Genomic DNA, 27,247 nt, shown 5'->3' on the forward strand with positions numbered 1-27,247 from the left:
TTTTCTTTTTTCAACATGAAGTCTCACTGTGTTACTCACGTTGGAGTGCAGTGGTGCATTCTCGGCTCACTGCAACCTCCACCTCCCGGATCAAGCAATTCTCCTGCCTCAGCCTGCTGAGTAGGTGAGATTACAGGCATGTGTCACCATGCCTGGGTAATTTGTGTATTTTTACTAGAGATGGGATTTCACTTTGGCCAGGTTGGTCTCGAACACCTGACCTCAGGTGATCCGCCTGCCTCGGGCTCCCAGAGTGCTGGGATTATAGGTGTGAGCTGTTGTGCCGGCAGCATAGAGGATTTTTTAGGGCAGTGAAAATACTCTATGTGACACTGTAATGGTGGATCTGTGTCATTATATATTGGTCTCAACCCACAGAATATACAAATCAACTGTGAACTTTAATGGAAACTCTCCTCTCTGGGTGATTGTGGTGTGTCAGTGTCTAGGGTTATCAAGTGTAACAAATTGCACCTCTGGTAGGGGGTTTTGTTAAGCGTGAAACTATGCCTATGTGGGGTCAATGAGGGTACATGGGGAATCTCTGTAGATTTGCTGAATTTTCTGTGAACCTACTACTCCTCTAAAAAATAACGTTGGTTTGAAGAAAAAAAAAATACATTTTGATTGCCAGATTCCTTCCTTCCCAGGAAGTGCGAAAGCTGAAGTCACAAAGGGTGTCTCTCGTGAGGTGAGGTCCGGAATCACCTGTCCCCGCAATTCCTGTTGCAGAGCCTTTAAGAACTTCGCAGCAGGGCTGTTTGAAAAGTTTAACGCTAAGAAAGGCCTTTGTCTGAAAGAGTCTGGTTGAAATCCCTGCTCCCGGCTCCTTGCTGTGTGACCCTGGGCAAGTCACTACTTAACCTCCTCCCTGACTTAAGCCAGGCTAATCCCCACCTCTGAGGATTAAAGGAGATAACAGATGCCAGGCACTTAGCACCGAGTGCGGCCTATCCTACGTGCTTCATAAATGATGGTGGAAATGATTATGATTGTTTCTTTATTATCTCTAGGTTCTCCTCCTTCCCTGGAGTCTGGGGGTGGGAGTGTTATGTAGCTTCTTCCTGGGGCATGAGGTGGTTTATCTAAATTCTGCCTCCGTGGTTCTCGGGGCCAAGGGCAACTGTATTGCTGCAGATGGCTGTAGTGGGAAATTCTGGGAGAGGTGGGTGGTGTAAATCACTAATGAAAAGGAAAGCATTGCTTTTCACTCATTTGGGTATAAGAAATGGAGAGTTCAGGACTAGAATGACCAAACAGACAGATCCAATTTTCTTTGTTTTTTTTTGAGATGGAGTCTTGCTCTGTTGCCCAGGCTGCAGTGCAGTGGTGTGATCAGCTCACTGCAGCCTCCCAGGTTCAAGTGATTCTCCTGCCTCTACCTCCCCAGTAGCTGGGATTACAGGCATGCACCACCACGCCCGGCTAATTTTTGTATTTTTAGTGGAGACGGGGTTTCACCATGTTGGCCAGGATAGTCTCAATCTCTTGACCTCAAGTGATCTCCCCATCTTGGCCTCCCAAAGTGCTGAGATGACAGGCATGAGCCACTGTGCCGGGCTGACAAATCCAATTTTCATTAAATTCTGGGAAATTTGAGTCCAGTGATTATATTATCAGAATTTAAAAAGTAGATGTAATTGGCTCCAAATGGGAATGATATTAATCATGTTTATTATCCTGGGGTGCTTTCTTCATGGTAAGTACTCACTTATGTCCTGTTCATTAGTCACTCATTTAATCTGCACTGAAATACGTGCTATAGCATTCCATGGGGATGAAGAAACTGAGGCACAGGGAAACGAATTTGTTTGCCCAAGGAAATGCAGGAAATAGTAGCAGAGTTGGCATTTAGCATCAGGAGATCCAGTGCCAGGTTTTTAATGGATTCACTTAGGGCTTTGGAATGGGGAGTAAATGCTCAAAATGCAGCGTATCATAGAAAATCGGAGATACGTTTTCTTATCTTAGAAATAAGAACCTTGGACTTTGAAGGTAGTGATTTTTTACTCTATCACGGGCTTCTCAACCATAGAGTGGGGGCCTAAAAAGCATGTAAGGCATGGATCCACTAAAAGCAGACATTTACACTCTTACCAGAGGCATCCTATCTCTCTGAGCCAGCTGCCTTCTTCTCTGTGTCCCAGCTTCTCACACAGTGCCACATCCAGGGCCAAGGAGTGTAAAATGAGCCTCACCCTTCACTGTATACTCCTGTAGGCACTGAGGATAAAATGGGAGTGAAGGAGAGCAAGTTCTGGCTCTCAGAGCACACACAGTCTAGTTTGAAAGAAGTACTAAATAAGTCATGGCAAGACAGCAGGAAGGGTACATGGCCCTGGTGTAGGGTCGGGGGGCGGGTATTCCACAGGTCCCTGGGTGAGGTGGAGCAGTGGGCTCATTCTGCCATCCACAGAGCAGGATCACAGTAGCTCATTAAGTGGCAAGAGGGGCGGACAGGGGAAGACTGAGAGAGATGGATCGAATAATGCAATGTCTTTGAGAAGGAACGGAAGACACATTAGTTAAAAATAAGGCCAATGGACTGGAGAACTTGGGGTCACAGAGCAAGAGGTGAGGTGGAGTGATATTGCTGTTAGGGATGAGACAGTGCAAGTTGGGCTGAAGTGAAGCAAAATTGATCTGAATTATACCTGTGATGAGAAGTCACTGTAACTCTGTCTACCTCTATCTATCTGTCTATCTGTCTGTCTATCTGTCCATCCATCTATCCATTTATCTATCTGTGTATCCATCTGCTGTTCATCTCTACATCCATCCATCCATCCGCCTACCTATTATCTATTTGCCCATATGTACATGCTTCCATCATCAATTATCTACAAATCCATCTTTTATTTCTGTATGTAGCTACCTACTTATCTGTACATGCATCCATCCTCCATCTATCCACCTATCTATACATTCATTCACCCATCATTCTATTTGTTTATACTTTCATTAATCCATCACTTATTTATCTGCACATTCATCCATTCATCTATGCATGTGTCCATACATTCACACATTCATTTTCTATCTATACATTGATCCATCCCTCCATTCATCCATCCATGAACTATTTGTCTATACATTCATCTACCATCTATCTGTACATTCATCAATTCATTATCCATTATCCATTCATCCATCATTTATCTGTGGATCTGTCTATACATCCATCCATTTACCAGCAGTTGGGTTGGCTCTCGTGTTCCTTGAGCAGGGAAGAGATTAGAGGGAGCTGAAGCCTCATGGGAAGGCCAGTTGAAGCCAGTTACAAAAAGTAATGAGATTTGGAGCTAGGATTAGGATGGGAGCAGTGGATAGATTTAAGACGTATTTCAGAAGGAAATCAGGAACCCTTTCATTTGCTGAATAGACTGACCTGCTTATGTGTTTCTCCTACACGTCTTTCCATTTCATTGGCTTCTCTGGTTCCCTCTGCCCCTCAGTACTAAGCACACTTTGCTGTTGAACAGTGAAGTGTGTGTTCAGGAATTATATTGCTCCTTTGAGGGTCTGGTTCAAGACATTGACCACGGTAGGTCCTTGGTCAAATGGGTCTTCTTTAATTGTTTGTGGCCATCTACCCGTGCAGCTGTGGGACCCTGGGGAATGTGTGGGAGGCAGCAGGTGACCAAGCCCTGAAACTAAGAATGTAAGGAGACAGGGTTTAGAAACAACCAGACATACTTTCTGAAGAATTGGGTTGTCAGTCTGAAAAAAGATGCCCCACATCACTGCTCCAATTCCTCCCACCAACTGTTCGGCTGCCCCGGGTGCTAGAAGGATAAAAACGCTCAGGGAGAGAGGTTGGCAGTTCTGCTGATGACAGCGGGAAGGTGCTGCCTCTGCTCTTGTAAAGAAGCCACGCGGGCTCACATGGCCGGGAGGTGCTTGGGTCTGACCCTGGGATGCATGAGAGAGCCACTGAAATGGATCTTTGGCTCTGAGCTTGCAACCCCGCGGAGACACCACCGCTTAACTGGGCCCCAGGGTGGGAACCCCCTCTCCTTGGGTGTCCTTTAGCTCTCTCTTCAGTTCAGAGTGACTGACAGGCTTTTCTCCTGTTGGCGCCTTTAACTCAGCAAAGACCCCCAGGCAAGCTGTCACTTGGAAAGAGGGTATTTGAAAAGCAGCCTGGTGAAATTAGCAACAATGGAAACAATGAAAACATTTCATTTCTTTTCCTTCTTTTTCCTTCACTTATTTTTCCTCCTTCATCAGGCATTTTAATATTTTTTTCCTGGTCTCATCTCACGCAGCTGAAATGAGAGCATGCCGGCTGATGCTGTCTTGATGGAGAGACGGAGGCTTCTCCCTCCTTTGGCTAAAGTTCTCCCATAGCCGTTTCCTGAGAGCAGTCTTAAAGATTTAGAGGAGGAAGTCTGGCAGGCAAAATCTCAGAATGATGTGAGGGGGTAAATGATGGATTCCTCCCATTCTGTCAGTTTTAGTTTGCATTTACACAACGTGCCACCATCTCACAGGACTCGAAGAAACCCACAAGGAGCCGGCCTGCTGTTGAGTACTCATACCCACTCCTGTTCTCACGGCAGCTGGCCTCATCTCCCTCCTCTCTGCCTGGTACCTTGTAAAGTGGCTGATTACCTTCATTAGCTCAGAACGTGTTCATCCAGGTTCTTTTTTTTTTTTTAACGAAACCTGCGGCTCTTCTGGAAGCTGAAGGGTACTCTTGACTCTTGGATCTGTGTCAGGATTCACATAATAAGGTCATTAGAGGAAAGTTCCAGTCCCACAATGACCAGAGGAGTGGGTGCTCAGGATGTGTACTTTGAGGGAAGGAAGATATCTGAGCAAAGTCAGAATGTTAGAATCTCCTACTTTTTTTCTCCTATACTTAATACAGTTCCCATCCGAGAGGTGTCAAGACCACTTGCAGGAGAGACCTTCTCCTAATGCATTGGTTAAGAGCACGGCGTGTGAAGTTATTCAGACCACTTTTAGCTGTCTGACCCCAAAATAGGTAACTTAACTTCTCTTAACTGCTTACTGCATTCCCAGTGCCTTCACCTGTCATGTGAGAATGATAATGAAGTTCTTGGGAAGAACGTGGAGATTACTGATTTTAAAAATGCTTAGGCAATTACTCAACGAATCCTATTTAGTGCGGGGTCAGGATTAGGGTGAATTGAGGGAGGCGGGGTCACGCAGTGATCCCACATTTAACTTAAAACCTTGGATATTTTGTTCATGATGTTTATTTCACAATGATTAATTGGGATTTTGTAAAGCATTGCATTCAAATGAGGTGGCCGGGTGTGGTGGCTCATGCCTGTAATCCCAGCACGTCAGGAGGTCAAAGTAGGTGGATCGATTGAACTCGGGAGTTCGAGACCACACTGGGCAACAAAGTGAGACCTCATCTCTACGAAAAATAAAAAAATAAAAATAATTAGTTGGGCATGATGGTGCATGCCTGTAGTACCAGCTACTTGGGAGGCTGAGGTAGGAGGATCGCTTGAGTCTGGGAGGCGGAGATTGCGGTGAGATGAAATCGTGCCACTGCACTCCAGCCTGGGCGACAGAGCCAGGCCCTGTCTCAAGTAAATAAAAGTAAGGTAATGTATATTGATTGTTGAGCTCTCTGGCGCCCCCTTCAGTTGTATGCCTCACCCAGGTTCTGGCCCTAATTCTGAGTGTCAGCCATGTGTGAACCATTATACTAACTGTTGGGTATGCAATGTTGTATCACTGAGATTCTTTCAGTGGTCTGTCATAGATTTCCCATGTACATAAATGTCACACAATAAGGATACATGTTATTTTATATAATATAAAGTCCTTACAAGCCTGGGCAGCACACCAAGACACCATTAAAAAAAAAATTAGATGGGCACGGTGGCATGCACCTGTAGTTCCAGCTACTTGGGAGGCTGAGGCAGGAAGATGATTTGAGCCTAGGAGTTCGAGACTGAAGTGAGCTATGGTAGTGCCACTGCATTCCAGCCGGGGCAACAGAACAAGACCCTGAAAAAGAAAGAAAGAAAAAAGGCTTTACATAATAAGAAGGCAGGGTACTTTCAGTGACCCAACAACATCATCACCTAGACTGTTTCTGTCCTTTCATTTCCTCGGTATAGTGTTTTGACACTTAGGTTTGTCTTTTCTCAGTTGCAAGGCAGGTAGTGCAGTTCCCTTGAAGTTTCAAAGCCTTAGTCTGCTCAGGTTGCTACATGAAAATATCTTAGCCTGGGTAATGTATCCACAATGGGAGTGCATTGCTCACAGTTCTGGAAGCTGGGAATTCTAAGATCAGAGGCGTCAGCAGATTCAGTGTCCGGTGAGGGTTCATTCTCTGCCTTACAATTGGTGCCCTGGCACTGTGTCCTCACATGGTGGAAAGGAAAATGCGCTCCCTCCTCCCTCTTTAGTAAGGGTACTTACCCCATCTGTGAGGGCCATACCTTCATGACGTAATCACCTTCTAAAGGTCCTGGCTCTTAACACTATCATCTTGGATATTAGATTTCACTATATGAATTTGTGGGGACACATACATTCAAACCATAGCCCCTGTTAACCCGAATTGGGTCTTATGCCCTATCTTCAAGGGAGTCTGGGAAAAGTAACTACTTGGAATATTCAGCATCAGAAGAAGAAAAGAGGCTCTTCTAGTAAGAGACAACTACAGTAGTAAGGCTCAAAGACCTTTGTGTTGTGCTGTTCCATTTGTCTGAAACACATGCATATAGACATAAACGCATACCTACCCATTTCCTCCTGCCCTTATTTGATCATAGGATGTTTAACAATTTCCTTCAACAAGTATTTCTTGAGAACCATACTCTCTAATCTTCCCAGGACATAGTGATGAACAGGACACATACATTTCCTGATTGGATGGTACTTATAATCTAGTAGAGGAAGACAGACATTTGACAAATGAGTGGGTCCACTAATACATAGGAAGGAAATTATTGGGAAAAAGTATTCAGTATACAGAGATTTTAAAATATAGAAAGAAGTATGCTAAAGGGCAGCTGAGTTGTTATGGGGATTTCTTCTGGAACACCTTGGGGATTCATATATAAGCGGAGATAGAAATCCAAGGACATGTCAGCCACAGAAACATCCATGGAAGAACAATCCAGGCAGCAGGAGCAGGTGACTCAGCCTGAAGTGGGGAGTGTGTTTGCTTGTTTGGGGAGCAGAAAGGGAAGGGTGGTGTAAGATGGGTTTGGAGGGGTTGGCAGGGGTCCCAAAATGCAGAGCTTTTCAGATTGCAATATGAGAGAGAGAGAGAGAGAGAGAGAGAGAGTATGTGTGTGTGTGTGTAAACCGCTGGAGAATTTTGAGCAAAAGAAATGTGTTCCCAGGTTACATTATTAAAAGATCACCAGCTGTTACATGGAATATGGAGTACTGATTGGGGTCGGAGAATGGAGTCACAGATTCCAATTAAGAAGCCATTGCAGTAGTCCTGGATAGAGATGATTGTTGTTGGGGTTGGGGTATTGTTAGCAGAGCTGTGGCAGGGTGGACAGACTGGGGACATTGGGGAGATGTTACTTAAGTGGAGTGTCCACAGTCCTGCTTATGTTGGGTGTGGAGGGCTGGGGAAAGAGGATTCAAGGTGAAGAGCAGAGAAGCGTCTAATGCAAGAGTCTAATCCCCTGCAGTGATCTGCTGGTACCCTTTACATCAGCAGCCTCAGTGGGGTGGTGGCATGGGAACTAGATAGATTCAAGATGCGGGAGAATGTGAATGAACATGGAGTCCATGCCACAGACAATCCCTGCAGACAAGTTTTGCTGTGAAATGATATAGAGAGAAGTAAGAGGGGAACAGAGAGGGTCAAAGACTTTTTTTTTCCCCCTTAAAAAAGAGATATATTACAGCATTTTTTCCCCATTGTGGTAAAAAGCACATAACATCTTACCATCTTAACCATTTGTAAGAATATAGTTCAGTAGTGTCCAGTATATTCATCTTGTTGTCATACAGATCATCAAAACTTTTTCATGCTGGAAATCTGAATCTCTGTATCCATTTAACAACTCCCTAATTCCCCTTTCTCCCTCTCCCCAGCCCCTGGTAACTGTCATTCTACTTTTTGTCTCTATCATAGGGGCCACGCTTGCTACCTTGTATCGGTGGAATTATACAGCGTTTTTCCTTTTGTGACTGGCTTGTATCACTTAGCGTAACATCCTCAAGGTTCATCCATGATGTAGCATGTTTCTTTCTTTTTCCAGGCTAAATAATATTCCCTCGTGTGTGTATCCTACGTTGTATTTATCCGTTCATTTGTCAGTGGATATTTGGGTTGCCTCTACTTGTTGGTGTTTCTGAATAGTGCTGCTTTGAACATGGGTGTACAACGATATTACATCAGATTTTTATACTGATTGGAATGTTCTGGGAGAAGTGGATACATTGATGATGTAGGAGAACAAACAGAAAATTTCAAGAGCAAATGCTTTGGGGACAGACAGCCTGAGTGGAAGGCTGGCCTTGATAGGGATGGAGGCAGAGACGGTCTCATGCGAAAGTATAAGTGGGAGATTCCAGGGGAAACACAAGGGAGGCTGGGTAGATTTGGTGTCAAGTGGGTGAGAAAATTTCTGTTCAAATTCACATTTTTTTCATTAAAGCCAGAGACAAGAGGCCAGGTGCAGTGGCTCATGCCTGTTATCCCAGCACTTTGGGACGCTGAGGTGGGTGGATCACTTGAGGTCAGGAGTTCGAGACCTTCCTGGCCAACATAGTTAAACCCCATCTCTACTAAAAATACAAATAAAAAAAGTTAGCCGGGCATAGTGGCAGACACCTGTAATCCCAGCTACTTGGGAGGCTGAGGAAGTAGAATCACTTGAACCTGGGAGGTGGAGGCAGCAGTGAGCTGAGATTACACTACTGCACTCCAACCTGGGTGACAGAGTGAGACTCCATTGCCTAAATAAATAAAAAGAAATTAAAAATAGAGACAAGGCCATCAGCTTTGAGAGAGAGAGAGAGAGAGAGAGAGAGAGAGAGAGAGAGAGAGTGTGTGTGTGTGTGTGTGTGTGTGTGGGAGGAGGGGTGGAGGGAGGTAGAGGGTATCAGGGGTTCTTCCCCATTAATAGAATAAATGATTAACAGTAAGTACTTGAAATCAAGTTGATGCATTTTCTTATGTGCCTTGCAGACAAAATAAAGCTCAGCTTTGTTGTCAGACAAAAGCAGCACTTATTATAATGGCTGGCATTTCAGAGATAATTCAACTGTAAGAGATAATAACACATCAATCAGTCAGGAAGCATTCTTCCCAATGATATCAACAGAATTACATGCAAGTAATAGACTGTTCTGGACGCAACAAGGAATTTTCTTTGGCTGAAATGCTCCTATTTCTACCGGAAGCTCAACGTTGATTTTTCAGCTTCTATTTGGAGAGTCTGTTTATTTCTTTCTTCCCAAGGGGATTGTGAGATAGATATTGTAAATGGTGAGGACTTTTTATTGTTTTTGACAGTTATCAAAGAAACATTTTTTTTTTTTTAAAAGCTGGACCATTGAGTGAAAAATAAACCCACTTGGGATTTTTTGAGTAAAGTGTGTTGAATCACGTTGGTGATACTCACTTTTAAGTTTTGAGGAGCGTAACTGCACTGTGTTACCCATTAATGGGTAGTTTTTAATTTTTATTTAATTTTTAGTATTTGTTTTTAAGTTCCAGGGTACATGTGTAGGATGTGTAGGTTTGTTACATATGTAAACATGTGCCATGGTGATTTACTGTGCCTATCAGCCTGTCATCAAGGTATTAAGCCCAGCATACATTAGCTTTTTTCCCTCATGCTCTTCCCCACCATCTCCCAGCACACCCCAGTGTGTGTTGTTCCCCTGCCTGTGTCCATGTGTTCTCATTGTTCAGCTCCCACTTTTCAGTGAGAACATGCAGTATTTGGTTTTCTGTTCCTGCATTAGTTTGCTGAGGATAATGGCTTCCAGCTTCATCCATGTCCCTGCAAAGGACATCATCTCATTCCTTTTTATGGCTGCATAGCATTCCATGGTGTATATTTACCACATTTTAAAAAATCCTGTCTATCATTGCTGGGCGTTTGAGTTGATTTCATGTCTTTGTTTAATGGAGAATAGTTTTAACCCCTATGAACACAGAGAGGCATGTGGTATAGTTTTGGGTTGATGCTATAGAAAATAACAGTCCCTTTTGTGGTGCTATAAATCACATTCTTTATTATTATTTTTTTTTCTATCTAAGACAGAGTCTTGCTCTGTTGCCCAGGCTGGAGTGCAGTGGCATGATCTCAGCTCACTGCAAGCTCCGCCTCCTGGGTTCACGCCATTCTCCTGTCTCAGACCCCCGAGTAGCTGGGACTACAGGCGCCTGCCACCACATCCGGCTAATTTTTTTTTTTTTTTTTTTTTTTTTTGTATTTTTAGTGGAGAAGGGGTTTCACAGTGTTAGCCAGGATGGTCTCGATCTCCTAACCTGGTGATCTGCCCACCTTGGCCGCCTAAAGTGCTGGCATTAGAGGCGTGAGTCACTACCCGGCGACCTCACCCTTTTAAAACAACTTTTTTTTTTTTTTTTTTTTTTGAGGTGGAGTTTTGCTCTTGTTTCCCAGGCTGGAGTGCAGTGGCACTATCTCGGCTCACCGCAAAAATAGTTTTTTAAAAGAATCGTTGTAAAATAATCTTCCTCTGTTTCTGCTTCTAATCCTGGAAGAAAAGGTGGAGCCAGATGTGTTCACATGGCAATACTTTTTCTTTTGATCCAATTATATAAAAATACACAGCAGAGTAAGGAGGACAGGAAAACCTCCACACCTCAGGAGTCAGAGAGCAGAGGAAGGTGTTTCACTCTGTGCAGGTCTAGGAGTTGATTTCATGTCTTTGTTTAATGGAGAATAGTTTTAACCCCTATGAACACAGAGAGGCATGTGGTATGGTATAGCTCTGTGGGTTCCTCTAGTGGTACTGAGGTAAAGAGAGTAAAGCTTCTGCCTGGCGCACAGAATTTAAGAGGACTCCAAAATAATCAACAAAGAAGAAATCATGTCTTTTTTTTTTTTTTTTTTGAGACAGGGTCTCATTCTGTCACCCAGTCTAGAGTGCAATGGCACAATCTCAGCTCACTGCAACCTCCGTCTCCTGGGTTCAAGTGATTCTGCTGCCTCAGCCTCCCAAGCAACTGGGATCACAGGCATGCACCACCACGCCCAGCTAATTTTTGTATTTTTTAGTGGAGATGGGGTTTCACCGTCTTGCCAGGCTGGTCTCGAACTCCTGACCTCAAGTGATCTGCCTGCCTTGGCCTCCCAAAGTGCCAGGATTACAGGCGTGAGCCGCTGCACCCAGCCGCAAATGCCCATATGTTGATAGCACCTGGGAGAAGATTGATCAGGTGTGGGTTTCCCATTTGATAGATGAAAAGACTGAGCCACATGATCAGAATTTCAGCCCAAGTTCATAAATCTCTTCCCTTGTAACATCAGTTTATGATTAGCACTGCACATATGCTCCTAGGCTGAAAGTTTTCTACTCCTATGACCCCTAAAGTGTACTTTGTGGGAAATTAGGAGCTTCCTGAGTGAATAAAGATAATAGCAATGGTAATAATAGTAATACAAATAAAACTAGCTGGATGTGGTGGCACACACCTGTAATCCCAGCCCTTTGGGAGGCTGAGGTCACTTGAGGTCAGGAGTTCGAGATCATCCTGGCCAACATGGTGAAACCCCGTCTCTACTGAAAATACAAAATTACCCAGGCATGGTGGTGGGCGCCTGTAATCCCAGCTATTTGGGAGGCTGAGGGGAGTGAATTGCTTGAACCCAGGAGGTGGAGGTTGCAGTGAGCCAAGATCTTGCCACTGCACTTCAGCCTGGGCGACAGAGTGAAACTCCATCTCAAAAAGGAAAAAAAGCAAAAACAAACAAATAACAAAAAAACTAATTGACTAATGCTTGCTTTTCTATGATTTCTACAGGAGTTACCTCAATAGTTCTTATATGAGAATTGTAATTATTATTACATGGGGGAAACTGAGGCACAGGGCAGTTAAGAAACTCAGCTGTACTGACAGCAGGAATTTGAACACAGGCATTCTGACTTTAGAGGCCACACCCTAACTCTCTCCTCTATCCTTGTTCCAACAAACTCAGTCCTGTCCATGAATATATAAAGCACATATTATTTTCAGAATCCAGTTTCCGGAGGCAAGCATGTTTTATACATCTATGGCTACTCGTTTTGTTACAGGAAAGGGGTCCCGATTTAGACCCGAAGAAGGGTTTTTTGGATCTCGCGCAAGAAAGAGTTGGGGGTGAGTCCGTGGTGCAAAGGGAAAGCAAGTTTATTAGGAAAGTCAAGTGCTGAAAGAACAGCTACTCCGTAGACAGAGTAGGGCGTTCCCAAAAGTAAGAGGAGGATCACATCCACCCTAGGTACAATGCTTATATATATGTGTGTGTATATATAATATACATACATATAATATACATATCATATATCATATATATTTTATATGAATCGCATATATTTTATTATATATATGATTTAAAAAGATCTTGGGGAGATGTGCTCTGCTACAGGGTTTGTGATAAAGGATTAATTTTCTTAATTACTGTGTTTTGCAAGAATCGATATTATGATCTTTAAAGCAAAGTTAGGAATGCCTTTGTTCTCCAGATACCGGGATATCTGGAGACTCCCAAGTCTGGTTCTGTTTAGCAAACATTATTTACTTGTTCCCTTAACCATATACATCTAGAGGCCAGAAGTGCCTGACTTCCTGAGAATGCAGCCCAGCAAGTCCCAGCCTCATTTTCCAGCCCTCACTCAAAATGGAGTCACTCTGGTTCGAAGGCCTCTGACAGTTTGACACACGCCTATGGTTCCTAACTCAGGACAGATGGATTCCTGTGGATTCTAAGCTTCTCAGTGGCAGGGCCCTGGCTGGTCATCTCTTTAGCTGTGGCACTAACTCAGTGCCAGGCATATTAGCACTTGGTGAATACTGATTGAAATGAATTGAAATTGTGGGTGGAAGAATGCTGAATAAAGGTCATGTCTTTGAAGAAAAGAGAGAAAAAGAAAGTCTCAGGTGCGGTGGCTCACGCCTGTAATCCCAGCACTTTGGGAGGCCGAGATGGGCGGATCACGAAGTCAGGAGATCGAGACCATCCTGGCTAACCCGGTGAAACCCCGTTTCTACTAAAAATACCAAAAATTAGCCGAGCGTGGTGGCGGGCACCTGTAGTCCCAGCTACTTGGGAGGCTGAGGCAGGAGAATGGCGTGAACCCGGGAGGCAGAGCTTGCAGTGAGCCGAGATCGTGCCACTGCACTCCAGCCTGGGCGACAGAGCAAGACTCCGTCTAAAAAAAAAAAAAAAAAAAAGAAAAAGAAAAAGAAAGTCATCTTATCCCATAGTCAGGGTGGATTGCAGGCACTGGAGGCTTATTTGAATTATCTTGAAAAGCTGGTTCCCTATCTGGTCTGAAAGCAACTCATGAGCTGAGGGGACTCTCCAGGGAGATACCAAGAGGAAACTGCCTCTTCCAGCCTCCCTAGGGAAAAAGAAAAAAAAAAAAAAATGAAAAACAAACCTTCTTTCCCAATGTGGCTGAGTGTGTCTTTGCAAGACACTCAGCATTCTTGTGTCTTTATTTTCCGAGTCCTCCAAGCCCCACCCTGCCTCTAAGCTGACCCCCATACCCCACCCCCTTCATGTGGGTGTCAATTACAGCTGACTTTGCAGGCTCTAGCCCTGAACACAACAGCCGGGCATGATGCCCTGGGCCCCATGGCATACGGCAGTACAGGTAATTAGCCAGCCTTGGCTGTGCCCTCTGTTGCAGTTTGAAATGCTTCTTGAAAAACAAGTTTCTAGCCTTAGCGTTGCTTTGCACTTTATAGATGTTCTGAATATCTTTCTTGTGGTACTACGCAAGAAATTGGGATTCTTTTTTTCCGGTGCTCTATTTTGGGCTGTTCTTTAGAACTAGATATAATTGCTCATACAGATGTCATGAGGACAATGACAGCTACCTCATAGCACATGGTATCTGGAAGAATAGTTATAAACCCTCGATGCATATTGACTCATTACATAAGCCCTCGATGCGTATTGACTCATTACGTTTTCATTACAGGTAGGTTGTATTATTATCTCTATTTTACAGAAAGGGAAGCTGAGGTTCATAGAAGTTAAAGTCACTCACGGCAGTCATAGAGCCCCTTCCTCTTTTCTATATTCTAGGTATTACCAGGTTGGGTGCCTTCCATATATTTTCTCTTGTCATCCTTTCAATGACCTCATGATGATTTTGTTGTCCCTCTCCTATGGACTTGGAAGCTAAGGTTTTGCCAATGGAATCAGGATGTGATAAATCTCAGAGTAAGTTTAGAAGAAGCATTCAAACCCCAGATTTGAACCCCAGTGGCCTGATTCTGGAGTTCATGCTCTGTGGCTACAATATATTGCCTATGTCGGGTAAGAAACGCCTTCGATCCCCTTCGCGCAGAGCTGCTTCATTGCATTTTTGCCTTGATGATGCTTTTGGATGCTGCACAGTGCATTGGAAGGGCACAGAGGCCTGGGGACCACACACATCTTGGTGGAGAACCCCAGTCTGCCACCTGTGCTAAGACAGGCCAACTGTTGACTCTTTCTGACATCCGGGTATAACTTCTGAGGAGAGGAGATAATACAAACGTTGTTATGAAAGCTAGAGAGAATCTGTATAAAATAGCACCTGTATGTTCAACATGATGATTAAGGGCTCAGATAAAATTGCACCAAGAATCACACCTGAATTCAAATCTTGGCTCTAGTGTTGACAGTGTTCGGAAAGTTGAAAGGTTATTTAAATCCCCAAGTCTCAGTATTCCCCCTCTTTAAAAGGTGAATAAGAGGAAAATACAGTAAAATAGTAAAAACCTTAGAGGATTCTATGAGGTTCTGTCTGATTAAACACGCAGGATATAATAGCATTCAGTCAAGGGTAGCTATTAGCTATTAGTGTAATTATGAAAACATTAGTTGAACCTGAGTAATTTCCATGTGTGCTAGACCCACTAAATTAAAGTTGAAGAAAGTCCTTTGAACAGAAGAAATTACAGTGATTTACACCTTCTGTTCTTCCCCCAGTACCTTTCTATTGATTGAGGGGCTGTATGTTGTAGTTAATTAAAATCAATACTTTCAATCGGATACAGAAATGCTTTCGCAAAAGAAGAGATAGCAGGATTGCAGCACAGTACAGGGGTGTGACTCTTTCAATCATAGTTTGGGGAGCCCAGAATTTTCCCTTGGGTTGCAGAAATAAGTTATGTTTCAAGAGAATTTAAATAAGTAAACATGTGAGGCATTGTTATGCTTATAAATATTGAAGGCTCTGATCATTCCTCCTAAACAGTAGATGAAGACTTTCTAGCAATGCAAAATTATCTCGGTGGATATCTTCACCCTTTTCTCCTGCCTACAAAAATGCCAGGTGCACTCGGGCTGCTGATGGACTCTGTGACATGTTTGCTTTGAGCCTCCTGGGCATCTAGGTGTGGCCACAGGGCAAGATCTTGTCAAAGAGATGGAACTGCCAGTTTCTGAGAGATCTCTGGGGAAGCTTTCATTTTCCGGATGTAGTGGGTACATTCTGACAGTTTTTCTCCTTCCCAGCCTTAATGGTGTCATTATAGTGTTAACGGTGGGGCTACAGAACTGGATACATAACCATGTGGGATCTTGACCCTGATGGTAGAGTGTAGCAGAACAGTGACAGCACAGGCTGGACGTATGTCACGTGAGAACATTAATCCCTCTTCAGTTAAGCCTCTGCATTTGCGATTTCTATTATTTGCATCCAAAAGCAATTCTAGCTGAAATAACTTGAAAAGGTACTGCAAAATTTTATTTCCTATATAAATGTGCTGTGTCAGGTGTGAGTGTGCATTTATGATATAAACAATAGTTCTTCCATTTAATATTAATTTTTTGTTCCAGGTGAGGACTAACATGTAACAATTTTTTCTTTTCTTTCTTTCTTTTTTTTTTGAGATGGAGTTTTGCTCTTGTTGCCCAGGCAGGAGTGCAATGGTGCAATCTGGGCTCACTGCAACCTCTGCCTCCCAGGTTCAAGCGATTCTCCTGCCTCAGCCTCGCGAGTAACTGGGATTACAGGCATGTGCCACCACGCCTGGCTAATTTTGTACTTTTAGTGGAGACAGGGTTTCTCCATGTTGGTCAGGCTGGACTCGAACTCCCGACCTCAGGTGATCCACCTGCCTCGTCCTCGCAAAGCACTGGGATTATGAGCTTGAACCACCACGCCCGGCCTTCTTTTATTTTTTAATCTTTTCTTTTTCCTTCATGAGAGCTTACTTGCCATTTTCAAACAGAGAAAGATACATTCACAAAAGTAGAAAAGTTGTCTTCTTACTTTGAAACTCTTCTGGAATTTGTTTGCATTCCTAGGCACACTGGTTATCCACAACCAGAAAAAATGTTTTCCAAGCTAACATTTGACATGAGAATCAAAAGCGAGTATTGAAAAACAGCTTTAATAAAAGTGAGGTGACAGGTTTTTGCTGAAAAACTCCAATTATCAGAAGATGTTGATATTTCTCAAGGAAGAAACACAATATGGCTAAAATTCTGACTCTCCTGGAGAGAATTTGGAGGGAGCAATGTCATCAAAGGAGGGCAGATTTATATGTGGGAAGAAAATGTTCAGGAATGGACCAGGCACAGTGAGTGGCTCACGCCTGTAATCCCAGCACTTTGGGAGGCCGAGGCAGGCGGATCACTTGGGATCAGGAGTTCGAAACCAGTCTGGCCAACATGGCAAAACTCTGCCTCTATTAAAAATACAAAAATTAGCTGGGCGTGGTGGCAGATGCCTATAATCCCATAATCCCAGATACTTGGGAGCCTGAGGCAGGGAGAATCACTTGAACCCAGGAGGTACAGGTTGCTGTGAGACGAGATGTTGCCATTGCACTGCAGCCTGGATGACAGAGTAAGATTCTGTCTCAAAAAAAGAAAAGAAAAGGAAAGAAGTAGAACTGAGGCTCGAGCATTTTGGTAACTTGTCTAACATCACATTGCTGGGAAGTGACCATGCTGGGACATGAGTTACAGTTTTCCACATACCCAAACTGTTAGCTGTTCCATTGTCAGCTTCCTAGCAGGGAGAGCACACCAAGCCTCTACCCTTTCCTCAGGTAGTCCTCATCCTCTAACTCTGTCACCCGCTTTTTCCTGTTGGTGATTGCAGAGCTACTTGGAATCACTAGTAACTTCGTTAGAATGATGTGCAGTTGTCTGTCCAATGAGTTTTGTCCATCACTTCTTTAGCTGTAAATAAATTATCAGGAAAGTATAGAATTATGGAGGGGGGACGTCTTTGAAAAAGCCAGGGTGGGGGAATATCGAGAGTGATATAATTATCTATTTGCTGCTTCTGGTCTGCCAACTTGCTGGCTTTTTTTTTTTTTAATAGGATTATGGAAGATGAAAAGGAAGTGCTTACTTCAGCTTATAAGAGCAATGTAAGCAATTTTGCATTGCACTCACTCCCCAGGGGTGGTGTGAACATGTTTCTAGTAAATTAAAGTATCATAAAAGCATTGGCAACTTTTATATTAATTTCTTAATTTTTCGCAGGCTTAATTATAAATCTCTTGGGAGAAGAGGCAAGGCCTGTGGGTTCCTGCGAAAACAGTGTGGCATCTATAGGCTTGAAGGACTGCTCTTCTGCTCACAAGTGTGTGTGCTGTGATGCAGGCTGGGTGGCTGCTGTAGGATGCATGCACTACTTGTGCCTAGTGATAGTAGTGATGCCCCGTGGACAAGACATCAGGCCGGGAGGTCCAGGTGTGCTGCCAAGTGGAGGGAGTGCTCTTGGATAAGGTGTGTGACTCCTAGCATGAAGTAATATGTCATGAGAGCACAGTCTGTGCAGTTTACTGGGTTTAAAATCTTGGATCCGGCCGGGCATGGTGACCCACCCTGTAATACCAGCACTTTGGGAAGCCATGGCAGGCAGATCACCTGAGGTCAGGAGTTCAAGACCAGCCTGACCAACATGGAGAAACCCCATCTCTACTAAAAATACAAAATTAGCCGAGTATGATGGCAGGCACCTGTGATCCCAGCTACTTGGGAGGCTGAGGCAGGAGAATTGCTTGAACCCGGGAGGCAGAGGTTGTGGTGAGCCGAGATCGTGCCATTGCACTCCAGCCTGGGCAACAAGAGTAAAACTCCATTAAAAAAAAAAATCCTGAATCCTCCTTTACTACTGCTGTGACCTAGAGAAATTTGACTAGCCCTTTGATCTGTGAAATATGATGGTATCAGTGTCACCTGGGGTATGCATGAGAAAGCCTACATCGTGTGGCACTAGTGAGTATCCTCACCAGCCTAGGGCTGTCTCCAACCAGAGGAACCATCAGGAAAACAATAGATATCCCTATGGGTGAAGCCACTGTTAGGAAGGCTTTGTTACTTGCAGCCTAAAGCCCCCTCTCCTTTAGTAGTCACTAAATTAGAATGACTCAGCACCCCCGTGAGTTCTGGATTCACTGAATGTTGGCATATTTACGCTGGGTAAAATCTTAGCTCTACCCAATGAGTTTACCACATGCCTTCTCTACTTATTATTTTTATTATCTGTTTATTTTTTTGAGATGGAGTCTCTGTTGCCTAGGCTGGAGTGCAGTGGCATGATCTCTGCTCACTGCAAACTCTGCCTCCTGGGTTCATGTGATTCTCCTGCCTCAGCCTCCTGAGTAGCTAGGATTACAGGTGCCCGCCAACACACCTGGATAATTTTTGTATTTTTAGCAGAGACAGGGTTTTACCATGTTGGTCAGGCTGGTCCTGAACTACTGACCTCAGGTGATCCACCTGCCTCAGCCTCCCAAAGTGCTGGGATTACAAGTGTGAGCCACCATGCCTGGCGCCTTCTTTACTTATAAATCTACTATGAGGAAAGTGAAAAATCAGAAGGGAGTGCTCCTTGAAAAACCCAGGGGGAAATATCCTGGCTTTGCTGGTCAGATCCCAATGAGTTAGTTCCTCTGGATTTCACTTCTCAAGACTCTGGAACTTTCCAGGCACCTGTTTAGGGTAAAGTATTGCCACTGTCTTCCACTAGGTACAAATTATCTCCTTTCCTTTCCCCTCTCCTTCCTTCCCGTCTCCTCCCCTCTCCTCTTCTTTTCTCTGCCCTTCTGTACGATAGTATGGTTTAAAATGTGATCGGATTGTACTTTAATCATAGATAGATTATTTTCTTCTGGCCTTTTGTCTTTTCTGGGCTGCATGCCACATATTGGTAGGGAATATAACCTATGTTTTTACATGTCTTTCAATTAATTTTGAAATATTAATTGTATGATAGGTTAACTTATGCTTCACACACATACATACACAAAAGATACATGATCTTATAAATAGGTACGGCTGGACAAGGTGACTCAGGAGGCTTAGGCAGGAAGACCACTTCAGCCCATGTGTCCTCAGTCTAGCCTGGGTAACATAGCTAGTCCCCATCTCTTAAAAAATTAATTAACTAAAGAACACTAAGTGTGGGAAATACTGGGTTAAAAAGATTAGATAGGGCTGGGAGCAGTGGCTCACACCTGTAATCCTAGCACTTTGGGAGGCCAAAGTGGGCAGACCGTTTGAGGTCAGGAGTTAGAGAACAGTCTGACCAATGTGACAAAACCCCATCTCTACAAAAAATACAAAAAGTTAGACAGGCATAGTGGCAGGTGCCTGTAATCACAGCTACTCAGGAGACTGAGGCACAAGAATTGCTTGAACCGGGAAGGCAAAGGTTGCAGTGAGCTGAGTTCATGCTACTGCACTCCAGCCTGGGCCACAGAGCGTGAGTTCATCTCAAAAAAAAAAAAAAAAAAAAAACAACAACAACAAAAACTTTTTTTTTTTTTTTCAGGGCTTCTTTGTATGTTTAATTTGCAAACGAGTATGAATTGTAAGTCTCCATGGAGTGATATAGAATAAAGCACTTTCCAAACTTACTGGACCAAAGAAATTTTTTTTTTTTCATAAAACGTCTTACAGAAACTCACTGTAGAGAATCTGCTTATCTCCAATTTTTAAATTTCCTTTGTCTTTGAAAATGTGCAACATTTTTTCAACTTTTTGAAAAATTCTAAACATGTAGGAAAATGTAAGACTGGTAGAATAACCCTCATATACTTCTACCAGAATCACCTTTCTGTATGTATGTATGTATGTATGTATGTATGTATGTATGTATGTAATCTGAGACAGAGTCTTGCTCTGTCACCCAGGCTGGAGTGCAATGGCATGGTTTTGGCTCATTGCAACCTTTGCCTCCTGGGTTCAAGCGATTCTCGTGCCTCAGCCTCCCAAGTAGCTAGGATTATAGGCGTCTGCCACCATGCCTGGCTAATTTTTCTGTTTTTAGTAGAGATGCGGTTTTACTATGTTGGCCAGGCTGGTCTCAAACTCCTGACCTCAAGTGATACCCCTTCCTCGGCCTCCCAAAGTGCTGATATTACAGAAGTGAGCCACCATGTCTAGCCCCAGGCTGGTTTTGAACTGCTGGGCTCAACTGATCCACCTGCCTTGACTTCCCAAAGTGCTGGGATTGCAGGCAAGAGCCACTGGGCCTGGCCCAGAATCACCAGTTTTTAATATTAAGTATTTTTTATTGTGTTTGCTCATCCTCTCTCTCCCTCTTTTCCTTCCCTTCCTCTCCATCTCCCTCTCTTTTTGCAAATTCTTGAGGGATATCTTTTCCTGACAAGAAAGAAGGTCGTCTGGATGCCAGTTGCCGCCTCCACTTGCCTCTAAGAAAATAATTGAACACGCTGTAGGGCAGGTGCCTGTATGTTTCACTTGTCTTGGTTGATGATTTATTATAATAAATCCCATCTTAGCAGAATCCTAGAATCTCAAGATGCATAGGGACCTGAAAAGTTATCTAATCCACCCCTTGCTTACCTGCCCACGCCCCCCCGCCACATTCCTTATCCGTGCCCATCCCACCTGCATTCCCTCCCCATGCTTTCAAATGCCATTTATTATGTTTGCCAGGGTTGGTTGGTGAGTCAGTTCTGAGTGGAATGTAACTTGCAAATGAGGCCTTGTGGAGAGCCTGCCCTCTTCCTGGGCATCATCCAAGCGATCTATTAGCAACTTCCATTTATCAACGTCTTGTGTGGGTGTAGTGGGCCTAATAATGGGAGCTCAGTAAGACAGCAGCATTTTGATAGAGGACCGAAGTGTTTTGCCAAGTCTTGATTACCCGTGATAACAAGAATGAAAACCTTGGCCCCAGTTATGCACAGATTTATTGAATCATGGAATATTCATGCTGGATGGAATCTTAGAATCGTCTGTTTCAGTCCCCGAAGATTTCAGAGGAGGAAGTGAGTGGAGAACAAGAGAGAGTGAGTAGTCTGCCTAAGATCTCATCACTACCATGGTTTCTGATTCCAGGCCCAGGTTATTTCCCCAGCCACTAGGCTTGTCTCAGGACAGCAACAGAAAACTTTTAAGACACACATATATACACACCCCACACGTTGCAAACATTGCAAAGATACTCATATACATGGGCACATCTGTACATAAGCATAGGTGGGCACAGGTGCACTGACATACCCACAATCTCATTCAAAGATGGAATTTCCATTGCGTTGAAATACAGCTCATGACTGGGGACTCCACTGAACTCCAGTTCACAATCTGGAAATGTGGGCTTGGAAATAGAAACTCATCCAAATACATGACCACAGTTTATTCACTTGTTTAGTGCCTCTTGCAGGTAGCAGAGGGGAGGAGAATAAGAACGAACATTGTAAGGCTGCTGGGATGACTGTCTGGTCTGTGGAATGACAGAAGAAATATAGAAATGCAGGTTTATTGGGAGGGCGTCTCAAAGCAGCCACATTTTATCCCTATTCGGTTCAGAACTGAAATGAGTATGATGGCTGGAATGAGATCCCACAGGAAACTTGAGTTTACTAAGTACCAGCTCGGCACTCTTTCCTTGCATAATCTTATTTAGTCCTCACCATGGTTATGTTTCTGGTAAAAAAAATAAAATAAAATAAAAAAATAAAAAAAAAGTTGCAAATGGAAAGGCTATTACCCCAAATTACACAGCCAGTAAATAGTAAAACCGAGAATGAAATGTGGATCCAGAGAACAGTGAGAACGTAGGAATACATAAAAAAGAAAACAAGTTTCAAAGAGAAACCCCCCAAAGATTTAAAAGTGTCCAAACGGTAAACCTCCCCTTAATTTTGGGAAACAAATTTGCATTTTCCTGCTGGTTTCTTCCAGGCGGGACTTTCTCCTCTCACCAAAGCTCTATAGACCAGTGTAGTCTATTGGAGTTTCTCGTGATGATGAAAATGTTCTATAATCTTACTGTCCGCTATGGTAGCTACTGTTTACTTATGGTTATTGAGTGAGTTAAGATATACACTGGATTTTAAAGACTTAGTACATGAAAGTGTGTTAAATAGCTCGTTGAGAATTTTTAACAAGTCGATTGCCTGTTGTGATAACATATTGGGCTAAATATATTGTTAAAATTAGTCTTACCTGTTTTATTTTTTTCTTTCTCCATTTTATGTTATGTTGTGTTATGTAATGTAATGTAATGTAATGTAATGTAATGTAATGTAATGTAATGTAATGTAATGTAATGTAATGTATTTGGGAATGAGTCTTGCCCTGTCCCCTAGGCTGGAGTGCAGTAGTGCAGTCTCGACTCATTACAACCTTTGTCTCCGCCTCAGCCTCCCGAGTAGCTGGGATTACAGGTGCGTGCCATCACACCCAGCTAATTTTTTTTTTTTTTAAGATGGAGTCTTGCTTATTGCCCAGGCTGGAGTACAATGGCACGATCTCGGCCCACTAAATCCTCCGCCTCCTGGATTCAAGTGATTCTCCCTGCCTTAACCTCCCAAGGATCTGGGATTACAGGCACCCACGACTGTGCCCAGCTAATTTTTGTATTTTTAGTAGAGACAGGCTTTCCCATGTTGACCAGGCTACTCTTGAACTTCTCACCTGAGGTGATCCACACCCCCTCGGACTCCCAAAGTGCTGGGATTATAGGCGTGAGCCACCGTGCGAGGGTTTTTTGGTATTTTTAGTAGAGACTGGATTTTGCCATGTTGGCCAGGCTGGTTTCAAACTCTTGACCTCAAGTGACCTGCTTGCCTCAGCCTTCCAATGTGCTAGGATTACAGGTAGGAGCCACTGTGCTTGGCGTCTTTTTCCCTTTTAAAATGTGGCTATTAGAAAAATTTTAATTGCATATATTGCTTGCATTATGTTTCTGTTGGGCAGTATGGATCTGGATAATTTGTCTGTGAAGATACATTTACAATTATATATGCTTCTCTATATCTGTATCAGTCTGTCTTTTGAAGGACATTTTATTAAACAGCATCATATAATGTATAATGAATTACAGTTTGTTCTTATCATTTAACAGTGCAATTAGGACTTTTTTCCTCCCACATATTGGTACCTGTCAGTTAACATCATCCTCTGTGATTATTATATAGCAATCCTTAGATAAACTGATTTCTTAGTTGCCCATCAATTTATACATAGTACCGGGGATGGATATAAAGTATAAGAATAGAAGCAGGTACAGCTGTGGAGAATGCAGACATTTAAGAGGTGGACAGAAGTTATCTCTGCAGACTGTTTGGAGAATAAAGAAATGAAGGGACAGAACCTACTTGCAACAGAATTGTTGATGGAAATGAAGAAATGGAAGTCCCTGAAAGGGGCCAGGTGCGGTGGCTCACACCCGTAATTCCAGCTCTTTGGGAGGCTGTGGCAGGTGGATTACCTGAGGTCAGGAGTTTGGTGAAATTCCGTATCTACTAAAAATACAAACATTAGCCGGGCCTGGTGGTGGGCGCCCTATAATCCCAGCTACTCGGGAGGCTGAGGCAGGAGAATTGCTTGAACTCAGGAGGCAGAGGTTGCAGTGAGCTGAGAGCACCACAGTACTCCAGCCTGGGTGACAAGAGCAAGACTCTGTCTCAAAAAAACCAAACAAACAAAACTGAGAAAATGTCTGCATAGTACATGAAATCTGATTTAGTTTCCCTGTATTAGAACATAATCTTCAAGAGGATAGATACTGTATGTTTTTATCTGCACATATGTCAGTAACGACTTGTAAACGTGCCCAACACAGAGTAGAGATTCAGTAAGTATTCGTTGAATCAGTGAATGGAATGGCAACTCTCAATTTTGGATTTCTTTGCTTCACATTTTAAATATTCTGATAGTGGTAGCTCACGGCTGTAATCCCAGTATTTTCAGAGGCCGAGGCGGGTGGATTACCTGAGGTCAGGAGTTGAAGACCAGCCTGGCCAACATGGTGAAACCCTGTCTCTACTAAAAATGCAAAAATTAGCCAGGCGTGGTGGCACATGCCTGTAATCCCAGCTGTTCAGGAGATGGAGGCAGCAGAATCTCTTGAACCTGGGAGGAGGAGTTTGCAGTGAGTAGACATCACACCACTGCATTCCTGCCTGGGAGACAAGAAAGAAACTTCATCTCAAAAAAAATAAAAATTCTATTAGTATTCACATAGAAATATGATACTGTGTCCCATAGAATGTATCCAAGTTCACCAAGCAAAAGTAACATATATTACGTTGGTGCAAAAGTAATTGCGCTTTTTGTCATTACTTTCAAAGGCAAAAACCATGATCACTTTTGTAGTGACCTAATAGTTGTGAATGTGAGCTTGGACAAGTTTCTTAGGCTTACTGGTGTTCCATGATCTTCCGTGTGCATCTCAAGATAGTTCCAGCCCAAGCTGCTTGTCAAGATTCAGCAAACTAATATACATCAATTAGCGTTGATAACAGAAAACCATGCCATATATAGTTGTTAATTTTTTAAGATAAAATAAGGCTCTCATTTTTTATGGTAGAAAAGTTGCTCTCACAATTTGTTGTGAACGAGAACCACCACATTGTTCCCTGACTGTGTATTTTAAAGCTCTGTGTCCAGATGTTGTAATTTACTACATCACAGTTGGCTATTTGTGGCCAGGCATGGTGGCTCACACCTGTAATTCCAGTACTTTGGGAGGCCAAGGCGAGTGGACCAGCCTAGGCAACATAATGAAACTCTGTATCTACAAAAAAAAAAGAAAAAAAAAAAAGAAAAGACCAGACACGGTGGCCTGTACCTATAGTTCCAGCTACAAGATGAGGCAGCAGAATTACTTGAGCCTGGGAGGTGGAGGTTGCAGTGAGTTGAGACCGCGCCATGGCACTCCAGCCTGAGCAATAGAGTGAGACCTTGTCTTAAAACACAGGTTGGCTGTTTCTGCATGTCTCCATTTCAGCTAATACGTCTGTATGTACAGGCCCTGGACAGGATGCCTGGGAGACATTAACAAGCGACATTCCATTTGGGCCTTAGGAAGCTCATATCCCATAGGGGAACTGACACGATGATTAGCGCAAATACATAGATAACTCTTTTTGAAAAATGAGCTCCCCTTGTGATTATTATGATCAACCCACTTCTCAAATGGTTTTTCTTGTTGTTGTTTTGAGATAGGGTCTCACTCTGTCACCCAGGCTGGAGTGCAGTGGTGCAATCTCAGCTCACTGCAACCTCCACCTTCCAGGCACAAGCCATCCTACCACCTCAGCTGTCCAAGTAGCTGGGACCACAGACTTGTGTCACTATACCTGGCTAACTTTTGTAGTTTTGGTAGAGATGGGGTTTCACCATGTTGCCCGGGCTGGTCTTGAACTCCTGAGCCCCAGGCAATCTGCCTGCCTAGGCCTTCCAAAGTACTAGGATTACAGGCATGACCCACCACGCCCGGCCCACTTCTCAAATGTTAATGTGCACAGGAATCACTTCAGAGTTTTGTTTCAAATTCAGTTTCTTAGAGCCCACCCACCCAGTTTCCCATTCAATCAGTAGGGTGGTGGGGGTGTCCCAGACCCTGTATTGTTAACAGGACTCCCTGTGTTTCAGAAGCTGGTACTATGAAAAGTACAACTTGAAAACTATTGTCAGAGTGTGATCCACCTCTAGAAAATAACGGCCTGTCTTTGCCAGAGTTTCACCCATTCCTTCAGGAGAACGGGTGTAGCTGTCTCTTCCTTTCCAGTCTGTGTAGGAAGCAGAACCAAGCTCATGGAGAAGCAATTTTTTTTTTTTTTTGAGATAGAGTCTTACTCTGTTGCCCAGGCTGGAGTGCAGTGATGCAATGTCAGCTTACTACAGCCACTGCCTCCTGGATCAAGGGATTTTCTGGTGAAATCTCAGCTCACTGCAGCCTCTGCCTCCTAGGTTCAAGCGATTCTCCTGCCTCAGCTTCCCTAGTAGCTGGTACTACAGGTGCCCACCACCATGCCCAGCTAATTTTTGTAATTTTAGTAGAGACGAGGTTTCACTATGTTGGCCAAGCTGGTCTCGAACTCTTGATCTCAAGTGATCCACCCGCCTTGGCCTCCCAAAGTGCTGGGATTACAGGCATAAGCTACTTCATCCAGCCTAGCAATTTTTTATATATCTTGTTCATCCCTTCCAAGGTCAGCTTGGGTTCCTCAGTAGCCATGGTATTTCTTTGTGGAGTTAAATGCACATGAAAGACTTAAAAACTAGGTAAGAAGGCAGTTAAGGATAAAAGTTACACAACTTCAACCATATTCTGTTAGGGTTGCAAAGGGCTTCAGAAATCAGCTAATGATTTTACAGAAAAGATGGCATGAGTCCAAGAGTTCCCATGATCTACCCAAGGTTACTTGTGTCTAGAATTCTTTGTGTATCATGCCGTGACTGATGGCCATGGCCCAGAAAGCCTGATTCCTTCCCTTTCCAAAAAAATAAATAAATAAAAGATTTGTGGTATTTCATCATATTCCATGCCCATTGACCAAGCAGGGTGTCATTCGTGAGAAATTATTATTATTATTATTATTTTTTTTTTTTTTTTGAGACGGAGTCTCGCTGTGTCTCCCAGGCTGGAGTGCAGTGGCGCGATCTCGGCTCACTGCAAGCTCCGCCCCCTGGGTTCACGCCATTCTCCCCACTTAGCCTCCCAAGTAGCTGGGACTACAGGCGCCCGCTACCACGCCCGGCTAATTTTTTTGTATTTTTAGTAGAGATGGGGTTTCACCGTGTTAGCCAGGATAGTCTCGATCTCCTGACCTCGTGATCCACCCGCCTCGGCCTCCCAAAGTGCTGGGATTACAGGC

The 27,247-nt window shown here is 43.6% G+C and overlaps 1 protein-coding gene across 1 annotated transcript in view; it reads left to right on the forward strand.

The window, feature by feature from the left end:
* LOC105467818 (RNA binding fox-1 homolog 1) overlaps positions 1–27,247 on the forward strand; it is a 2,482,591-nt gene that overhangs the window by 1,734,004 nt on the left and 721,340 nt on the right.

The sequence above is a fragment of the Macaca nemestrina genome, chromosome 18, assembly GCF_043159975.1.
Source record: "Macaca nemestrina isolate mMacNem1 chromosome 18, mMacNem.hap1, whole genome shotgun sequence".
Lineage (NCBI taxonomy): Eukaryota > Metazoa > Chordata > Mammalia > Primates > Cercopithecidae > Macaca > Macaca nemestrina.